This window comes from Camelus dromedarius, chromosome 1 (genome assembly GCF_036321535.1).
Source record: "Camelus dromedarius isolate mCamDro1 chromosome 1, mCamDro1.pat, whole genome shotgun sequence".
In the NCBI taxonomy this organism is placed as follows: Eukaryota; Metazoa; Chordata; class Mammalia; order Artiodactyla; family Camelidae; genus Camelus; species Camelus dromedarius.
The window spans coordinates 46,594,353-46,601,873 of NC_087436.1; positions in this window are offsets into that span (position 1 = coordinate 46,594,353).

The following is a 7,521-nucleotide window of genomic DNA, read 5'->3' on the forward strand; positions in this document are numbered from 1 at the left end:
TCCAAAGTCTTAGAACATTGTCTGACCACCAAGAAACAGAGCATGTAAACCCTCACTACCCACAGTGTTCCAAAAGCCTTTTTAACCTGTATTTCCACGAGATGTTTAGAGCTAGGGAATCGTCTATTCTCAAGTCTCGTCATTTTTCTTCTGATTTAAGCTCTTTCCTTTAGGTGGTAATATTAGGAATAAATCATTTCTAGAATGTTTTCAACTAACGTTTGCAAAGTCTTTCTTGGCATTCCAAAGGCAAGTAGTTTAGTGTTTAAGAACTGAGTTGCTGGAGGCAAATGGCCTGTTTTTAAATCCCTGTTTGACCACTTACTAAGGCAACTCATCTCATCTCAGTGTCCTGGCTGGTAAAATGGGAATGATACAAGTACCTACCTCAAGGTGTCAGTTAATGCAAGTATCTAGTGAGTCAATACGTACACACACTCAGGTCAGGGCCGGTCCAGAGTCAGCACTCAGGGAACATGAGCTCTTATTCTCTGCAGAGCAAAAGCCCTGCGTTCTATTATCTTAGTGGAAAGATGGCAGTGACTAGAAGGGTCCAGTCTGTGTTAAGACAGAGAGGCATTTGTTCTTAAAGTCTAAATCCTTTCTCTTGCATTTCCGTGATGGCTTTACTATCACAAGAGAATCTGTATATACGGAGAGAAAAGCTAATGAGAAAGATAGTCTTCTTCCCCTGCTCCCGGGTTTACTGAGGTACAATTGACAAATAAAAATTGTATACATTTAAAGTATACAGAATGTTGTTTTGACATATGTATACACTGTGAAATGATTACCAAAATCAAGTTAATTATCATATTCATTGCCTTATGTGGTTACCATTTATGTGTGTGTGGTGAGAATGCAGAATTATTAACTAATAACAATACTGTCATTAGACTGTATATGAGACTATACACTAGATCTCCAGAACTTATTCTTCTTACAGAACTGAAACTTTGTACCTTTTGCACTCATTTCCCCCACTCCCCAGCCCCTGGAAACTACCATTCTACTCTCTGCTTTTATAAGTTCAACTTTTTTAGAGTCCATATATAAGTGACATCATGCAGTATTTGTCTTTCTGCATCTGGCTTATTTCACTTAGCGTAATTTCCTCCAGTTTCATCCATATTATAACAAATGGCAATATTTCCTTCTTTTTAATAGCTGAATAATATTCCTCTACCCCCATATATGTGTGTGTGTGTGCGCGCGCACGTGTGCATATGTATGTATATCACATTTTCTTTATCCCTTCATCTGCTCATGGACACTTAGGATGTTTCTTTATCTTGACTATTGTAAATAATGTTGCAGGTAGTTTTCCTCTAATAAGTTGAGTTCAAAAATAGTGAATGTCACTACCTCCCAAGATACTTAGCAAGTTTCCTTGTGCAAAGATAGTTAAATTAATTATTGACAGGAGAAAGATTTGGGACTCTCAGGAATGAGCAATTAGAGAGAAGGCCATCAAAAGACAGTTGTATTAAGAACCACTGAAGTAAAGACATTTTGCTACATTTTCACCCATGCTGTATGCACAATCCAGTCAAACCACTGGACAAGCTAGAAGTGCAAGCATCTTTTTTAAGGAGTTCCACATGCCAAACACACACAACCCTGAGCTTTTGTGTTCCAAATCTGGTACGACACAGCGTACTGTAATATTAACAAACACAAAGAGATTATTAACACCTAGCTTAAGGTAATGGGCTTTCCAGGAATTAGTCTCTTCCTGCTTAAGTTAATAGCACAGAATTTTATTGATGATCCATAAAGGTTAACTCATAAAAATATTGGCACGGACAACGGCAGCACTTTTTCTTCTGTCAGACAGAAATTCAGTGCATGGTTGTGTTCTCTTAAAGACATTTGCATTTTGACTAAAATCCAGCCGGCACCTGAAGTTCGGCAGGAAATCAGTGGGTAAATCTCATGATGTTTCCTCTCCAGAGGCGATGCCTCTCACTCACACGCACTTGAGCTGTTTTCTAAAAACACAAGTGATAGGTCTGCAATGCACCAAGAAAATGCTCTTGTTCAAGGTCCTCTGAGGCCAGTGGTATGAATCTAAGTGATCCACCAACACACACAAATCTAACTGGTTCCTTAGCTCTATATGTTGTGGGCACTATGACCAAACTCCAGCTCAACAGTCACAGAGGGCTGCTGCCAAAGTCTGTGGAAATAAGACATAAAGGAATTCATGAGGGGGAAGGCATAGCTCAGTGGTAGAGTGCATGCCTAGCATGCACAAGGTCCTGGGTTCAATCCCCAGTACCTCCATTAAAAATAAATCAAAACCTAATTACCTCCTCCTCCCCCCCAAAAAAACTTAAAACTTTAAAAAAAATTTTTTTATAAAAAGGAATTCATCATCGACAGGTAAAGCAGTGATAGTAATTGATGTCATTGAGTGAGCCTGGACCACATACCATCACATACATTATCACCTTTATTTCTTATAACCACCCTGTGGGTTAGATACTTATTGTTCTCAATTTACCTATTAGAAAATTAAAACTCAGAAACCTGAAGTAATTTCCTCCAGGCTCACATGGCTAGAAAGTAGAAGAGCCAGAATTTGAAACTAAGCACCCTGGTTCCTGACACACACCCACAACACTGAAACTAAAGTTAGAGGTGTGTTCAGGGGACGATGTGGCGCAAAGAAGAGATGTTTGGCCAAACCAACTCCATTTCTCACTCTACAACTCAGGGATGCTAAAAAGGGATGTGGCTAGATTCATAGGAAGACTCCCAAAGGTCTGCTCCCAACAGTTGGGAACTGGAGGGTCCACACCCCACTCCTCTCTAAGACCAGAACCAAAATTAATAATCACGCTACTTGCTAAAAAGGATTTCTGTCCTTCCATCACGCCTATCAAATCCCATAGTAAATTGGGTCACTGTCTCGTGATGAGTTTCCATTTCCAAAAGCTAGCCATAGTCCAATATGCCATTCCTTCTATAAAATATAATCTATTTCTTTGCCAGAATAAATCTGAAAGCAGAAAGAAGTCAATTATGGTGGTTAAACTGACAAAAACTTCAAATGCAACTATGGACCCAGGCATCAAATGCACACATGTAAGTATAAATGTAAATACTGTATATAAATACATAGGTGTTTACTTTGGGATCTCAGGACAGCAGGAAACACAAGGACCAATCCTGTGGTATAGAAGCCACTGATTCATATTCTGAAACATACAAAGATAAAATTAAGACAGAAAAAAATGAGCCAAGAACACTACATATTTAAGGTTCTGCTTTTGTTAAACTTACTTTACTCTAAGAAAATGCAACCATTTATACCAAAATCACTAATAAGAGACATGAATCAGGTAATGACAAAACTGTCAGCATAAATGTAGGTAATGCTTAAAATATTCTGAGTTAGAACATTTCATAATAGAATGACTCTAAGATTCTTTTCAATCAACAGTCTTTTCCCAGGGAAAAGACAAGAATCAAAGTACACACGTAAGGCAATGGATCACATGAGGGTGGTAATTATCGTAAAAGTGTCCATTTAACAGTCCTCCCTGGTTCAGAGCACTTTCTGTATAGTGTCTCCTAAGAATAACTACATTTAAATTTTATATTGTACTTCTTTTCTGAAGCGCTGAGGGCACCTTCACATACAAAATCTAAGTAAGCAGAACACACCTGCGGAAAAGCAATATCGTGTCGGTGAAACGGAAGCAGGAATGATTTCCAGTGTATCCAGCGCACTAACCAAGGCAACATTCAGACTTTCAGAAAATCAAAAACCTGATTCACAGAGAAGTGGGGAAACGGAAGGTAAAAGATGTGAGTGGATGTTGGGGTACATGCAGGGAACCACAAAGTAAACAGATCAAACAGAAAGCTGGCATGTTGACAGTTCAGAGGGTTCCTGGTTTCTGGCATCTTCAGTTGTTCTTTGGCTGGCAGGTGCCGTTCTCCTTGTGTCTTCACATGGTCTTCCCTCCCTACACATCTGTCTCTGTGACAGATTCTCCTTTTTACAAGGACTCGGTCATATTAGATCATATGAGGTTGGGGCCCACCCTAAGGACCTCATCTGAGCTTGATCATCTGCAAACACCCTATTTCCAAGTAAGACCGTGCCCATGAGCACTGGGAGTCAGAAATGCAACACCATTTGGGGGGACATAATTTTGCAACCCGTAACAAGAGGGTAGAACAAACAACAACAACAACAACAACAACAACAATAATAATAAATTGAATACAGGTAGAACAGGCACCATCCCGGGAGCTTGGCTTTTCTACCCCAAAGATCATGGTACCCAGCAAACTGCTGTGAAACTTCATTTTCTGGGGGTGGTGCTGAAACTGTAATAATAAAGCGGCTGGCATTGCTTCTGCTAGATTTTTTTTTTAAGAGAGGGCTTCATAATAAAGAAACTTTGGTTTTGGTATTAAGTTTGCTTATTAATAACAGATTTTTAGGTAGCTGACACAGGAATTTACATATACTTCAAACTGCACCAAAGTCTACAAGCTAAACAACTGGGACAAAGAGGTAGATAATTTACAACTTGGAATAGTCATTACTAAAGGCAGTTTTTAAATTATGAATGTGTCAATGTGTAAACCCAGTGAAGGTCCAGAGCCCGCTCATTTAGCTCCAACAAGTAATATATTACATGTGTTTTCCTTCTCCAAGACTTCTCACGTATAGTAAATTTTAATGTGAAAGAAAAGACCACATAAGAGATTAATACAAAATAGCACAGAATCTTATTTTTTGCTTAATGATCCATTAAACTTTAATATTTTAATGAAGTTATATTATAACTTTGTTTCATGAAGCTATAACTTCATTGTAAATGAGAAAGCCTTAAATTCCACAATGAACTAGAAAATTGTGTATCTCAAAATATTTAGAGTCTCATTAAAAACGAACAAGAGCACTGGGTTTACCATTAGGGAGGAACAGATCTATAAAAAGAATTAAGACATATTTATGTAAAATTGTAGTGTATCAGGTACATGGAGGAAAGTGAAGTGGACGTTACTCTTGCTTCAGTAAAGGTGTCCGATCCTTCATTTGATTCAAGATTTCGAAGTGAATATTCTTCTAAATGTGAAAACGAAAATTGTCCCTAATTTGTCTATTTTCTTTTGCATCCCCTCAATCCTTCTTCTTGTGATAACTGCAGGTCCCAGATTAAGAAAAAATTATAATCTGATTTTGAGTGAGTGAAGTGTTTTCTACTTTATTCATACCCAACTTCCCAACTATGCCTCATCAATAAAACTTAATTCAACCTAGTTTGCAGAATTCTAAGCAATAAAGGCGTTTTTTAAAGCACATCTCACCAACAGAGGGCAGACCCTGAATGCCCAGAAAAGTTATGTATCCTTAAATGCCCTTGGGCCCAGTTTCCTTAAAAGCTCACATGATAAAGAATTTTAACTGCTCGTTCTTCTGGTTATATTGATGACCTCAAATTTAATTCACATTTTATCTCTCAAATAAAGTCCTCTTGTTTTTAAGAAATCAGCATCAAAAAACAAACAAATAAGCCAACCACATGTTTCTACAAGTTCCCAATCCAAATAATACAAGTATTAGAATAAAACTTACATATACGGCCAGCGGGTTTTTCCAGTAAACCCAAGGAAAGATGTGTATTTGTTAAAAATGAGAAATCTGAGGGCTAATTACCATAAAGATTTATATTTCAGTTAAAATAAATAAATTGTAAACAAAATATTTGCCCCAGAAGGGCCCATCTATTTGAAAACTGACAGGAAGAAATTGCCTGAGTGTTAATAAATTCTTGACTTTAAAAAATTAAATGAATTAAGGGGGTAAGTACAGCTCAGTGATAGAGCACATGTTTAGCATGTACAAGGTCCTGGGTTCAATTTCTAGGACCTTTACTAAAAACTAAAGTTAAAAAAATTAAACCTAATTATCTCTCCCCTCAAAATTTTTTTAATTAAAAAAAATTAAATGAATTTTTAAATTCTTTTTTTAAACAGTAACAATTTAAAACAGTAACATTACCTTTTATAAAATCCTTTATTGATTAGATAGCAAGTTCTAAAATTTTAATTAATATAAAATAATTTGATTAAGTTCAAAAAGTGAAAATTGCTTTTCTCTCTCAATCTTTCTCAATCTACCTTCCCCATCTCCACACTTGATATTTAAGTCAAAAACACTTTAGCACACAACACAAAGCCTCAGAATAAGATAAACAAACCAAGACCCCTTGCCTTCAAGGTACGTGCAGTCTAGACGGACAAAATCAACCCATTGGAAAGCTCCAGGCGGCAGACAGTAAATTCTGTAACAGTGGCACAAAGTGTTGTGGGGGAAACCAAAAGAAATACTCAGTAGTTCTCAAACTCATGGTTATCTTTTCATTCAATTTGTATTTTTAATGGAGGAACTGGGGATTGAACTCAGGACCTCACACATGCTAAGCGTGCACTCTATCACTGAGCTATACAACTGCCCCCCACCCCTCTGGAACTCACAGTTCTTAAACAGAAGAAAAGTGCTTTCTTATTACAGCCATGGTTTTAAAGTCCTGAATCAGGTTTTTCTTAGCAAATGAAGACATTCTGACTGGAGTGAAACAGATGTTCCGGTACACTTGCAAATGAGGTTGTTTCTGCATATGGGACTTTTATATAAAAATCTTTTGTATAAGCAAGGATAGAAATAGAAATATTCACATTACTGATGGACACTGTATAGGCAGAGCAGGAACCTGCAAGGGAGCGGATTTGAGTCCCAGGGCTGGTCCCTGAAACCAGGGGTGGCGACCCTCAAAGTCAGAGGAATTCGACATGGGGTTTCCCAGCACAGGGAGCAGCTGGTAGTCCTACTCAAACTTACGAATGTTACAAGGAAGAACACAATTAGACTAAGGGGAACAGTGTGTTCTCCACTAAGTACTCGGTATGTTCACTGAGGTGCAAATGAGCAGGTAGACTGAGGATTCCAAAGAGAGCAGACATTTGGAAATAAAGGAAAACGTACTTCCATTCATTTCTGAGCTTGAAAGCAGTGATCTATAACATAATGCCTCAAAATAAGCCCCTTCTGCACTCTCCAAAGTTATCCAAATTTAAAGCACACAGATAGCTTAACTCCACTCAATAATCCCCCCACAATCCCTGTTTTTCTCCTTCAAATCATACACTGTGGCTAATAGTTAGCAAAATTTGACTAACATGCATTTCACAACCTTTCCTGTGTACAGAACCTTGCTCAACGTTACCACTACTGTAAGGAAAGGAACCAGATGGCTAAGCTTGCCAGCATTATGACTAAAAGAAGAAAAAACAAGCTCCAGATAAGCCTGGGTATTTATTACTATAACCATTATCATCAACTTGTTACAAAAGAACATGTTTTTCTAACATTTCCCAATTTAAAGATCATTTTGCACTGATCTTGTCATCTGACTCTTATAGAATCTATAAAGACAAGCTGGGGAAAGTGACTATAAATTCTCCCCCAGGTGATGAGGGTTCTAGAATCCTGCC